The 13803-nt window shown below is 40.1% G+C and overlaps 2 pseudogenes; one reads left to right on the forward strand and one right to left on the reverse strand.

Annotated features, from left to right (window-relative positions):
• Window positions 1-5841: 5841 nt before the first annotated feature.
• LOC102979616 (male-enhanced antigen 1-like) lies at window positions 5842-6511 on the reverse strand (annotated as a pseudogene).
• A 464-nt stretch (window positions 6512-6975) lies between these two features.
• On the forward strand, window positions 6976-10443 carry LOC102979330 (cordon-bleu protein-like 1; annotated as a pseudogene).
• Window positions 10444-13803: the final 3360 nt, after the last annotated feature.

Below are 13803 nucleotides of genomic sequence, written 5' to 3' on the forward strand. Positions count from 1 at the left end.
TATATTAATTACTTAACCGCCTCTTTACTGCGCTCCTCCTCATTAGGAAGGATGCCCACACCCTTTCTCTCTGAGTGTGCGTCTCTGTCTTGCTTCTGTCTTAACTAAACAAACGGTTTCTCTCTGTACTCTCCCACTTGTGCTGTGTCTCTAATAATAAACTGTGTACCTGGCTTTACAGTTTTTGCCTCCTTGAGAAGTGCATTTTTCAATGGGGCAAGAGCCAGGGGAATTTTGCTTCTAGCCTCTAGCCCCTGGTGGACTAGTGGCTAGGTTTGCTGGTTTTCATCCAGGCTACCCAGGTTCAATTCCTGGGCAGGGAACTAAGATCTCGCTTCAAGCCACCGCTCTCTGCTGTCTCTCTGAGATCAAGTGGGTTTCACTCATTTCTCTCAGATCCTTTTCATGATACACTAGGATGAAATATACCATTTCTCCTACCCTTGAAGGAACACTGGTATTCAGAACATTTAAACCCAGGCACTGGCCAATCAAAAGAGTCTCTGGCCAGTGTTCTATTCTTGAGGGATATAGCTTTATCTGAGCCCTGAAGAAAAAGGTTGTGGATATTCTCCACACCAGAGCTTCACCAGGAGTGGTGGGATAAATTGGGAGATTGGGATTGACATACATACACTAATATGTATAAAGAGAGGTCACTACAGTGAGAGGCCCACGTACCGCAAAAAAAAAAAAAAAGAATTAATGATTGAAAGGACATGAACATGTAGTGACAAAAATAGCAGTTGGGCCAGGTGACAATTTAGACAGTAATCAGCCATATGGCAGTCATAGAATCTTTAGCCCCTCTCGGAATTACCTAGATGGTAGTATCTGATGCACATTTCCTGAGCTGTTTTACAGATGCTTAACCCCCCCCCCCACCACAAAATGGCAGAAGTTAACTACTTGATGACCATGAACTACTAGCCCCCAGACCTACTGGAGCCCAAGGACTGATAATGTTAAGCCCTGTGACACCGCCCTGTTACCTGACCATCAACCAATCAGAATCAAGCTGACCACACACCCTGACACCCCCCTTTAAAAATGCTTTTCCCAAAACCCATCAGAGAATTAGGGTTTTTTCAGCATTAGCTGTCCTAGATTCCTTGTCTGGCGCCTGCTAAAAAATTTTTTTCCTCAGTGAAATTAAAACAACACTCTGTGTACTTTCTCCCCACACACTGCAACTCCCTAGGAACCATGTAAACACATGTCACGGTATCTTACGCATGGTATCGGATATACGTTTTCATAAGAAAGTAAACAGGACGATAGGGTGTAGGAATTACAAAATTTGCATAGTTTAATAAAGAGCCTTTGTGTTATTTGGAAAGTTCTCGTCTCATACTTCTTTTATAATGTGTGCTTGAGTCATCTTAAATTTCAGGGGGTTTTCCAACTGTGCTACATACATTCTCTTCTCTTTTGCAGTTCCCTTCAACTGGAACATTTCCCCTTTCAAACTCAAATGCCTCACTTTTTCATTTAGCCAACGCCTATTCAAGTCTTGAGTTTGCAAACTTATTTAACACTTCTTGGGAAAATTTCCCTTGGTTCGGTATCTCATTAAGTGGTCTCATAATAAATTATTCCACTGACTTTTGTATCAATAACTTGTCACAATGAATCATATATACCCACTTAACTATTCAGTTTTCTATTGAGTTCCTCAAAGGAAGGGACTATATCTTTTCATTATTCTACACTCAGAATGCACCATGAGGCCTGGTGACTCAAATGTATTAAGCTTCAAAAATATGTGATAAATGGCAAGTGAATAACCATATCATTTAGTTAGTTAACTAAAATGGAAACTAAAACTAACTAAAAACTTAGTTTTCAGTTTCCTTTTCCCAGAATGAGGAGCTGTTACAGCACTGTGAAACTGAGAGATTTTATATTAACAGATTCAACACTGAGTTAACACTGACCTTTATTCACTGCCTTAACTTCAAACTAATTTCCAAATCAGATCATTTAATCGTGGACTCTGTCACTAACTGTGAATTTAGAACAAATTTACTTGGTCCCTCACTCAAGGAGTTCATCTTAAAATAAAAGTAATAATATCAGCCTCATTATGTAGTTTGACCAATTAAATAAGACATATTTAATGGTGGGGAGAGGGACAGATTGGGAATTTGGGATTGACATATATACATATATATATATATATATATATTTACACTGCAGTATTCAAAATAGCTAACAAGGACCTACTGTATAGCACAAGGAACTCTGCTCAATATTCTGTAATAACCTAAATGGGAAAAGAATTTGAACTAGAATATATATATTCTTTTATATATTTATAGAAACTGAATCACTTTGCTGTACACCTGAATCTAACACAACATTGTTAATCAAATATACTCCAATATAAAATAAAAATTAAAAAATAAATTCACGTGTAATACTAACAAATAGAAAGTCCACGTAATTACTACTCAGAAAGCCCTCCTCCACTTCCTGCATGTCCTCAATCCACTCTCAAATCACCTCTTCTGGTTAACTCCTACTTGATTCAAATTCACCTTAGGCTTTATTTCCTCAGGTAAACTCGTGCTGACCCTCCAGTGTCAGCACTTTGAGTGGAGGGACCTGTCTGCTTTGTTTCCCAGGAGCCAAAACTAGTAACAAGCATGTCATTGCTCAATGAATGACTCAAAATACCCTTCTTAATATGTATAAAATAGATAACTATAAGAACCTGCTGTATAAAAAAAAAATTCAAAAAAGAAAAATAAAGTTCATAATATTTCCTTAAGCCAGCATGAATAATTGTGACTGAGCAGGACATTACGGGGTCTTCCTGGGACAGACCCCTCCCCCCATGTCCTCTGCCTGCCTCTTGGTTGGAGAAAAGGTGTAGTCTTCCAGGCCTCTCCTGAGTCACAAAAGGCTGACTCAAGAATTAATGATCGGGGGCTTGCCTGGTGGCGCAGTGGTTGAGCGTCCGCCTGCCGATGCAGGGGACATGGGTTCGTGCCCTGGTCCGGGAAGATCCTACATGCCGCGGAGCGGCTGGGCCCGTGAGCCATGGCCGCTGAGCCTGCGCGTCCGGAGCCTGTGCTCCACAATGGGGAGAGGTCACTACAGTGAGAGGCCCACGTACCGCAAAAAAAAAAAAGAATTAATGATTGAAAGGACATGAACATGTAGTGACAAAAATAGCAGTTGGGCCAGGTGACAATTTAGACAGTAATCAGCCATATGGCAGTCATAGAATCTTTAGCCCCTCTCGGAATTACCTAGATGGTAGTATCTGATGCACATTTCCTGAGCTGTTTTACAGATGCTTAACCCCCCCCCCCACCACAAAATGGCAGAAGTTAACTACTTGATGACCATGAACTACTAGCCCCCAGACCTACTGGAGCCCAAGGACTGATAATGTTAAGCCCTGTGACACCGCCCTGTTACCTGACCATCAACCAATCAGAATCAAGCTGACCACACACCCTGACACCCCCCTTTAAAAATGCTTTTCCCAAAACCCATCAGAGAATTAGGGTTTTTTCAGCATTAGCTGTCCTAGATTCCTTGTCTGGCACCTGCTAAAAAATTTTTTTCCTCAGTGAAATTAAAACAACACTCTGTGTACTTTCTCCCCACACACTGCAACTCCCTAGGAACCATGTAAACACATGTCACGGTATCTTACGCATGGTATCGGATATACGTTTTCATAAGAAAGTAAACAGGACGATAGGGTGTAGGAATTACAAAATTTGCATAGTTTAATAAAGAGCCTTTGTGTTATTTGGAAAGTTCTCGTCTCATACTTCTTTTATAATGTGTGCTTGAGTCATCTTAAATTTCAGGGGGTTTTCCAACTGTGCTACATACATTCTCTTCTCTTTTGCAGTTCCCTTCAACTGGAACATTTCCCCTTTCAAACTCAAATGCCTCACTTTTTCATTTAGCCAACGCCTATTCAAGTCTTGAGTTTGCAAACTTATTTAACACTTCTTGGGAAAATTTCCCTTGGTTCGGTATCTCATTAAGTGGTCTCATAATAAATTATTCCACTGACTTTTGTATCAATAACTTGTCACAATGAATCATATATACCCACTTAACTATTCAGTTTTCTATTGAGTTCCTCAAAGGAAGGGACTATATCTTTTCATTATTCTACACTCAGAATGCACCATGAGGCCTGGTGACTCAAATGTATTAAGCTTCAAAAATATGTGATAAATGGCAAGTGAATAACCATATCATTTAGTTAGTTAACTAAAATGGAAACTAAAACTAACTAAAAACTTAGTTTTCAGTTTCCTTTTCCCAGAATGAGGAGCTGTTACAGCACTGTGAAACTGAGAGATTTTATATTAACAGATTCAACACTGAGTTAACACTGACCTTTATTCACTGCCTTAACTTCAAACTAATTTCCAAATCAGATCATTTAATCGTGGACTCTGTCACTAACTGTGAATTTAGAACAAATTTACTTGGTCCCTCACTCAAGGAGTTCATCTTAAAATAAAAGTAATAATATCAGCCTCATTATGTAGTTTGACCAATTAAATAAGACATATTTAATGGTGGGGAGAGGGACAGATTGGGAATTTGGGATTGACATATATACATATATATATATATATATATATTTACACTGCAGTATTCAAAATAGCTAACAAGGACCTACTGTATAGCACAAGGAACTCTGCTCAATATTCTGTAATAACCTAAATGGGAAAAGAATTTGAACTAGAATATATATATTCTTTTATATATTTATAGAAACTGAATCACTTTGCTGTACACCTGAATCTAACACAACATTGTTAATCAAATATACTCCAATATAAAATAAAAATTAAAAAATAAATTCACGTGTAATACTAACAAATAGAAAGTCCACGTAATTACTACTCAGAAAGCCCTCCTCCACTTCCTGCATGTCCTCAATCCACTCTCAAATCACCTCTTCTGGTTAACTCCTACTTGATTCAAATTCACCTTAGGCTTTATTTCCTCAGGTAAACTCGTGCTGACCCTCCAGTGTCAGCACTTTGAGTGGAGGGACCTGTCTGCTTTGTTTCCCAGGAGCCAAAACTAGTAACAAGCATGTCATTGCTCAATGAATGACTCAAAATACCCTTCTTACAGTGGATTATGTGATTTTTATTTTGTCATGTCACAGAAAGGAATAACATAAAAATATAATTGCAAAGGAAATTCCTTTTCTAATTAGTTAAATAAAAACCATGTATTCAAGTCCTCACCGTCTGGATCATGACCAAAGCAGTATGTTTTTCTTTACAGATTATTCTGCCATGTTTCATTTTTCTTTGAAAACTCTTAGTGTGTCTCTTGGTAAGACTTCATCTCTGATGGACAAAGTTGAACTCCAGAGACTTCTGGTGGCAAAATCCAAATGATAATGAGAAAACTGTCAACATGGTGTGCCTTGAGAAAAATTGGGAAGAATGTTAAGTGTCTTTCTGTTGTTCTTCAACACCGTTTGCTCAGTGTTCTATTTTCCAGTTTCAAGGACCCACTTTGAAACTCTTGACGCTCCAGTCCTGCCTCTGTTGTCCTTTACCTGGCCCACTCTTTCTTTCTTTTTTTTTTTTGGCTGTGTACATACGGTGCTTTGTTCTCCACAGAATGATACTTGCTATGGTGGGTTGGGCCTGGGCTGATGTCCCCATATGTACAGAACTGAATAAAGTGGAAGGAAGTCCACTGAAAGGAAGTCTGATTTGCCTTGACGTGGAAGGGAGACGGGGAGGATGGAGGTGAACATTACAACCAGGATGTGTTCAGTCCTGTGTTGGTTCTGGCCTGGAATGCAGGGAGATAAGGCAACTCTCAAGGTGGTCATTTCCAGGCAGGGGTGGCCTGCCCCTCTTGGAAGGCCTTCTGTACTACATCTTCCCACAGGACATCTGATCTCTCTCGAGCCCAGGCCGGAACCCCTGGCACAGGCAGGCTTACTCCAGCCATCGTCCTTTTCACCAGCTCTACGTGTTCTGGGTCCATGGGAATAGAGCTGTGGTTGCTTGATGCTGTAGCTCCCTCCTCATCTTCATCCTCGCTTTCTAATGGTGGGTCTGGGAAATGAAGCCCCAGGGCCTGCAGAGCCAGAGGTCCTTCGGGGACTCCAGCTTCACCTGCTCAGGGACAATGCCTCCTCCACCATACCTGGCTCCGACACTGGATATCAGCAACTACATCTTCTCCATCCCCCACTGGTGCCGGATCTACCTCCTCTTGTTCAGGGATTGGTAGAACTAGCCAACTGGTCCTGCCCCCGTTTCCTCCTGCTCTTCCTCTGATTCCTCACTGCTCCAATCCCCAGTGCCTTCTGCACCGCCCTGGTGTGAGCCGAGTTCCTCAGTCTGACTGGGGAAGATACTTTCAGGACCCATGGTGTCTCCCCACCTAGAACTACTGCTGCCGTCGGGCAGATGCCGCTCAGAGCCCGCGTCTGAACGCCTGGCCCACTCTTTTCGACAGTGTTGTGTGCCTGCATCAGCTCTTTCTCCATCATTAACCACTTCATCCAAACTCACTTGTCTCTTTACCTAAGAGCTTGGCTCCCTGGCAAGAATAAAACAGTCAATGGTTCCAAGCTAGCTGAGTTCATTCCTAAATAAGATAACAAAAGTAGTGTCTAGAACTAAAATGAAGGATCCCTTTGGGTGAAGCAGATTTAATCACAACTGCACTGTAACGATTACAATTTTCAGTTGTTTTGGTGCTCCTTTTACAGCATACGTCTTCAAAAGAGTTGTCTATAATAATCCCCTCTTCGCTATCCTCCTAGTGTCTTCCTTGAACCCATTTGGATGTCTGTTTTTGTTTGTTTGTGGTGTGGTTTTTTTTTCTCTACCACTTCACCAAAACTGCTCCTATCAGGGTCACCAGTGACTTCCCCTAACCCCTAACCCTCCCTGTGGCTGGATGCCTCCCTTACCGAGGTGCAACCAATTTTGCCCCCACTTCCGAGTGATGGTCAGAGGAGGTGAGATCAGGTCGTGAGTTCTGGGTAGGAGAATGCTGTAGGGCGGGGGGCGGGGAAGGCTTCGCAGTGCCTCGCAAGAGCGTGAGAACCTTAGGCTCTGGGCTGAGCTATGGAGAAGGTGCCATTTCTTCCCCCTCTTCAAATCAGGCGTGGGGACTAGAATCGGGCAGACACCAGGAGGGATGAGTAAGAGGAGAGAGGGCGGGCACAAACACCTGCAGGGCGAAGGACTGTTGAGGACCACAGGCACAGGACGTGGCCACCTCCGCCTCTGCAGCCCCGTCCCCTGCCCGCAGGCACAGGCAGAGGAAAAACAAGCACAGGAAGTGTCACCTCCACCCCAGCAGCCCCGTTCCCTGGCCGTAGCCACCGCAGGGGAAGACTGAGTCCAGCCTTCTTATTACCATTTGGCTTTTGCCACTAGAAGTCTCTAGAGTTTAACTTTGTCCATCAGGGATGAAGCCTTACCAAGAGACATACTAATGATTTTCAGAGAAAGATGAAACATGGCTGAAGAGCAGAACAGTCGTCCAGTGGAGACGGAACAGTTGTTTCTTCGGTAGACAGCTCTGTGAAATCGCCTTTCATCATGCAACAGAAGGCGAATGCGGTAAAGACACTGGCCTCTCTACAGGAAGTCTTATCAAATCTGCCGCCCTTCCAGGTAGTAAAGACTTGTTGATATTCCTGCATGCACAACCTCATGAAATCCTTCAAGCTGCATGCTTGACCTGCTGCCGGATGTAAAAACCTCACTATCTATCTCTAAGCCAAACACTCCAACTGGAACGTTGGAAGTGGAGAAGGAAATTTTAAAGCAAACAATTTTGGATTAAGAAAGAGCCCTACACCTGTAATAGCAGGACACCGTGGGAGGCATGATCAATCTTAAGAAAACTCAAAACAAGTCCTGCATCTCGGTGGGGTGATGCGGTTCTGTCTCACTCCAGAAGGGGCAGATGAAGTGCCTTCATAAAAAAGTACCCTTGCCCCCAAAGGGGTGCTTTTTCTCATGTATACAAAGGGCACCACATGGCTGGCAGGGAGCTTGTCTCAGCTCCTCAGTGTTCACAGTGGATGACCTCGGAGTTAAATTTGCTCCAGTCAAATCTGGCAAGACCGCTTCAAACCATGGGCCCCATGGGGCTTACATGAGGCAGGGACATTGACAGCAGCACCTCAAAATGCCAGAGGGACGGGTTTTGATTAAGACAGGGAGACCTCCTCTGACTTTGCTCAGAAGGTAAATGGCTTTGCCTTGAGCACCAGCACATAGGGGTGTGTGGGCTGGGGGACAGCGGGGGTGCATCCCACTAAGTAGTCTGGGATTACAGTGTAGGAACCAGGCGGCCTGGTGGGAATTCTTGACTTTTTGCTTATTACTTCTGTGACCCTGGGCGAGCTACTCAACTTCTGTGTATTCCAATTTTATCTTTTGCAAAATGGGCAAAACAACCCCCCAAACTGTTTTCTGTCCATCTACAGATAGTTTTGTTTTACTCTGATGCTTGTCCAAAGGGTCTGCAACCAGCTAGAGGTCAGAATTTGTGACTTCAATGAAGAAGGACCACCTCTGAGCCCAACAGAAAAGGACGGCGCCATATGCACCTCAAACTCCCTGCAGTCCCGCTCCAAAGGACAGACTCTTGGGGATGTCCTTACTTGGACAATATTCAGATCTTTCTAGTGTATTGATCAAGATTTCCAGAACTCTTTTTAGTTGAGAAACAACTCCATGAGACTGCTGACCCAAAATCCAGTGGAATAAGAACTAATGCCTTAAGGCTAAATGAACTGATGAGAGATATTTTACTGTGGTTGTTTGGAATACTGTTGATGTTTTTTAATGCTGGATTTTTCTGTATCTATAAGGAAGCCCTTTTTTGCACTGTCTGTAACTCTTAACAATCTCACAGATTCTTTGGTAAACTGAAATGAAACATTTAAAAATGATATCTGATTTTTACTGTCTGCCTTGCTTCACCCCAAGTTCAGAAATATGTTGTCTTTACTTTTCGTGGAAATAGAGTAATTGCAAAGTTTCAAAGAAACGAAAACCCAGAAGACAATAGTGAGGGTTAGTTCACATGTCACTTCCGGACCTTTTTCCTGTTATATGCAGCAAATGTGAGTTTGATCAACACACTGTGTTGTTGAGGGATTATCAAACTCAGGAGCCTTTCTACTTGACAACATCCCTTAATGACCTGGGACCAAAAGAATGGTATGCCATAGATGTCAGCAAAGAGTCCTGCCAGGCACCCCAGAACCTAGACATTATGAAAGAGAAGAAAATAAAGGGTTTTTCAGCTTTTTCCAAAGCAGTAAGAAAAAGCAGGAGGAAACTGCACGTGCCCCTTCCCTTGTCTGACTTTTATGAGGTTCAATGTAATTTCCAAATCATACTTTTCAAACTCCTGTCATCAGATCCACCTAAGAAGACATGCCATCCATTGCCTTCAGTGCTAGAGTTCTAGAGTGCCCCACAGGAGCTTGCCCACACACAGGGGAGACCAGCTTTTTGTGTAGTGAATTTCATGAGTGTTGATGAAACAAATTAGTTCTCTGTGGAGTAGATATAGTGAGAACAGGCTCCTTACACCTCAGTACCACATCCGTAGAGAATTCGTCTTTGAGAAGAATAAAGCAAAAAGCATCATCTCCATCCTCTGAAAACCTCCTCACATAAGAAGAGCCATGTGAATGCTATGCAGTCTGTAGAAGCTGTGGATGCAAATAGGGCTTCGAAGCAAACTCTGCTGAAAAGTTACCCAACCCAGATGCCTGCCTTGGCCTTGGGATAACCAATCGTGAAAAGTGCCCTGCCCTTATACTGACAGGTGTTACTTCTGTTTCTGAGTGCCCGGAGATGACTGATGCAATCGTAGCATTACTGAAATCTGGAATAAGCTCTTATTCAGACTTCGAGAGGTGGATAAAAATAAGCTAAGTACAAAGCCTACAAATGGGCTGAAAATAGTTCTCTGAAGTCACAAGACATTCCCTTTGTGTCTACTGATGTAAGATATATGCCAAAATGATCCTGACTCAGCCCTTGGCAATGATACTGCAGAGTCCTCACAAAACTCCATGGGAAAAAAAGAAAGAAGCTAGAAATACAGATGGAGAAGGACCACATGTTATGGTATACCATACAAACAATGATAAGATGGCAGCTGGCTGTATAAGAAAATTGGAGTTGTTGGGCCCAAACAAAGGAAAAGATAATATGAAATGTTTCTTTCCAATTAGCACAGAAGATAATATGACAAATGGAGTGAGAAGAACAGAAATCAGTGTAGGATGTTGGCAAAACTAACTACACGGTCGTGAAGTTGACAGACTATCAAACTATCAGGCCTGTAAAACTGATATTTCATGTGTTACAGGAAAATGCTCTAGCAGCTTCATTAGTACTGGATAAAAATTTGAATCAACTCAGTGTAGAAAGGTAGTAAGGCAAGATGCAGTGTAATGATGATCGTTTGACTCCTTTATTGAGTCCTTTTTTGACTCATTGAATTGATAAAAAATCAACTGCTTCTTATATAAAGAATCATCCATTTTATAGACAAGACTACAAACCCAAGTCAAAACCTTCAGATGAAATTACGGGAGAGTGTAGATCCAGAATTGGAATGGTTACTCACTTAAACTGAAATCTCACCTGGTAGTGGGGTATCAGGGTCACAATACAATGGTGTTGTGGCAAATTTCTGAAATCGACTTCCAGGTCGATTAGAGACACTGGTACAAAAACCCATTTGTGCCAAACTTGGAAGATATAAAAACAATATTTAAACAATATTTTGGAGTTAAAACTTAGATCAAAGTTTTCAGATCTCCAGGACAAATCAAGTTTTTCATTTTTTTTGGTTTTTTTCAGAAGCAGAAAAGACTAAGTCACATCTGCAGCTGCTCAAGCTGTCAATACTCCTCCTAAGCCTACTCAAACCGAACAATAAAATATAGAAGTGGAAAGGAATATGTTATTTCTTCCAGAGCAAACTCTTTCTCTCTTACATTAAACAACTAACTTTCCTCCCCAGCCTCATATTTAAAAAACAAGAAGAAAAAAAAATAACCAAAAAACTAATGATGACATCAGTTGGAAACCTGTAGACATCTATACTCCTCCAGTAACTCTGAAAACTGTTCTTCCTGCTAGTCAATTAGTAGCAATAAATCTGAAGACTGAAAATTTTCAATTCCCCTTGAGCATACTTGAGTTCTTCTCCTCCAACTTTTACCCTTACTGTAGTGGAAAGTTCACAGTCTTTCTGTAACAAACCTTTTTAACATTTCAAATAGCTGACTCAGAACAGATCCAAACGTTTTTGTTTGTTTGTTTGTTTTTATTGCAATTCATTCTGAAGAAATCCATTCTGTCAAATCAGAAAAAGTTACTTTCCTTTAAATAAAATATCTATGAATAAATAATTAAGACACATGCCTCTTGAAGTATGGGAGAACTGTTAAAGGTTTCACAAGCCCACATAATATGACTGGAGAACATTGACTAAGTATGTATATATGCATAGTCTTAAAATTGAAGAATTTGTGCTTGAGATTTTAATGCCTTTTAATGTCAAAAGAATTACCGGTGTTTATAGTACTGGGGGTTTTTTTGGTCATTTTTTGCCTTAAAAAATGATTATCTTTTAAACTCTAAGAAAAGGTGTAAGTGACTTTCTTTTTTAAAAAAATGAGAAAATTACTTTTTGTTGACTTTACTGCTGATTTTGCTGATTGACTTACATATTCTACAATGGTGACCTTGATGAAAAGAATAAATTAGGCTCACAATTTTATGGTATATTAATAACTAGGTGAACATACATCTGATATTTGCTACCTCAATGCTACTCTTTATTTAGAAAATGAGATATGTTAAATGTTTATGAGTTATGGTATGCCAAAAGAAGGATCTAGAAAACTAGTGATGTTAAGTTGTATGTTTAGCTTAACACTTATTCTCAATGATAAACTGTTTAGTATGTAAGACACCTTGTATTTTTTATGAAATTACAAAATCTGTGTCAATTTAATGGGAAGCTCATATTATTTTAATATTTTATTAACATGTGACACTTGGATTTTACATCTTTAGAACTTAAATTGTACAAGGAGAATTTCAAGTAAACATTTTCTGTATATAATTATGACATTGTTGTTTCACAACTGTTATGCCTTCCGTGTACCAGAAGCTTTAAATAATGGTATATGTTGCTATATCTTTTCACACTGATACGTAGAGAGGAATAAGGGTTAGTCTATGTCCATGGGAAAAAACTTAAAGCCTATTGGGAGTTCTAGAAATCCTGGTTTTAATTCTAGTAAAAGATAAAATCATTGTGTAGGTTTGCAATTCACGGATTTTCTATTCTGTTCTATTGATTGATTATTCTGTCCCTCCACCAATATCACACTACTTTGAATATGGTAGCTATAGCCTTTCCATCTACTAGAGTGATTCCTCTCACTTTATTCTTCTTTTTCAAAATTGTTTTAGTTATTCTAGGTCATGTGCCATTCTGCACAAATTTTAGAATGTTTGTCTATGTCTACAAAAATATTGCTGGGATTTTGACAGGAATTGCGTGAAATCCATAGATCAATTTGTAGAGAAACGGCATCTTTACTATGCTGAGGTTTCCAATCCATGAACATGATATATCTCTTTAGTTAAGTCTTCTTAGATATTTTTTATTATCATTTTGTAATTATTAGGATACACATCTTATAGACTATTGTTAGATTTATACTTAAGGATTTCATTTTCTTTCGAGTAATCATAAATTGTATTCCTGCCAGGAAGCCTGCACAAGCCTCTAGACCAGCCTCATTCACCAGGGGGCAGACATCAGAAGCAAAAAAAATACAGTCCCATAGCCTGTGGAACTGAGTCCACAAACACAGGTCAAGTTTGAACTTTTTCATGAAAAAAAAAATTACATTAAGCTAACATTCAATATTTAAGGAAAAGAAAATAAATACACAGAAAAAGAGGATAGTCCAGTGAGAAAGTAAGAAAAGATAAGAAATTTGGTTTGTGTTTGATCAATATTTAGAGAAGAGGGAGTCCTGATGAAAGAATTGAATTATCCCAATCTTATTGGTAAGTCTCTTTGTACTTATTGGCTGAGAGTCTAGTAAGTTAAATACCCTGGGCACAAACTTCTATATCTTCCAATCAGATGGGCAGATTCTTGATGTGGTTATTCAGTTCAGCTTTCCCTTACATGTGAGAAGGACAAAAGCTGCCTTTGACATGTGTGGAAAGCTGCCCCCAGCTGACACTAACAGGTAGACCTTGACATTGCTAGGAGCTGACCTGGCATTCACAGTCAGGCCGAGGTGTTTTCCTGTTGGAGAGGTGGAACAATGCAAGACACCAACCTCATCAGGGTCACTCTGTGACCATAATAAAGTGAAGGACAATCTCCAAAACAAACAACAACAAAAAAACAAGGCCATGATATAATTTTCTAATTGGACAAAACATCATCTGATTTTTAATTTCCAAATTTCATCATTCTACTATGGGGGGGGGAAGCTATCTTATTCCATGTTCTTTATTACTATAACTATAATTTTATTGGTTCTATTATATTCTGTCAGTTGATTTTCCCATAGTTTACTTCACTATTCTCCTATTGTTGTATACAAAGTATTTCCGCTTGTTTATTTTTATAATTATTGAGGCAATAAACATATCTGTGCAAATTGTTTCTTATATTTATGAATTTTTAAAGATATAGATTCCTAAGAGTGTAACTTCTTGGCCAAATTATTGAAACATTTAAAATCATAAG

Source organism: Physeter macrocephalus, chromosome 6, assembly GCF_002837175.3.
Source record: "Physeter macrocephalus isolate SW-GA chromosome 6, ASM283717v5, whole genome shotgun sequence".
Lineage (NCBI taxonomy): Eukaryota > Metazoa > Chordata > Mammalia > Artiodactyla > Physeteridae > Physeter > Physeter macrocephalus.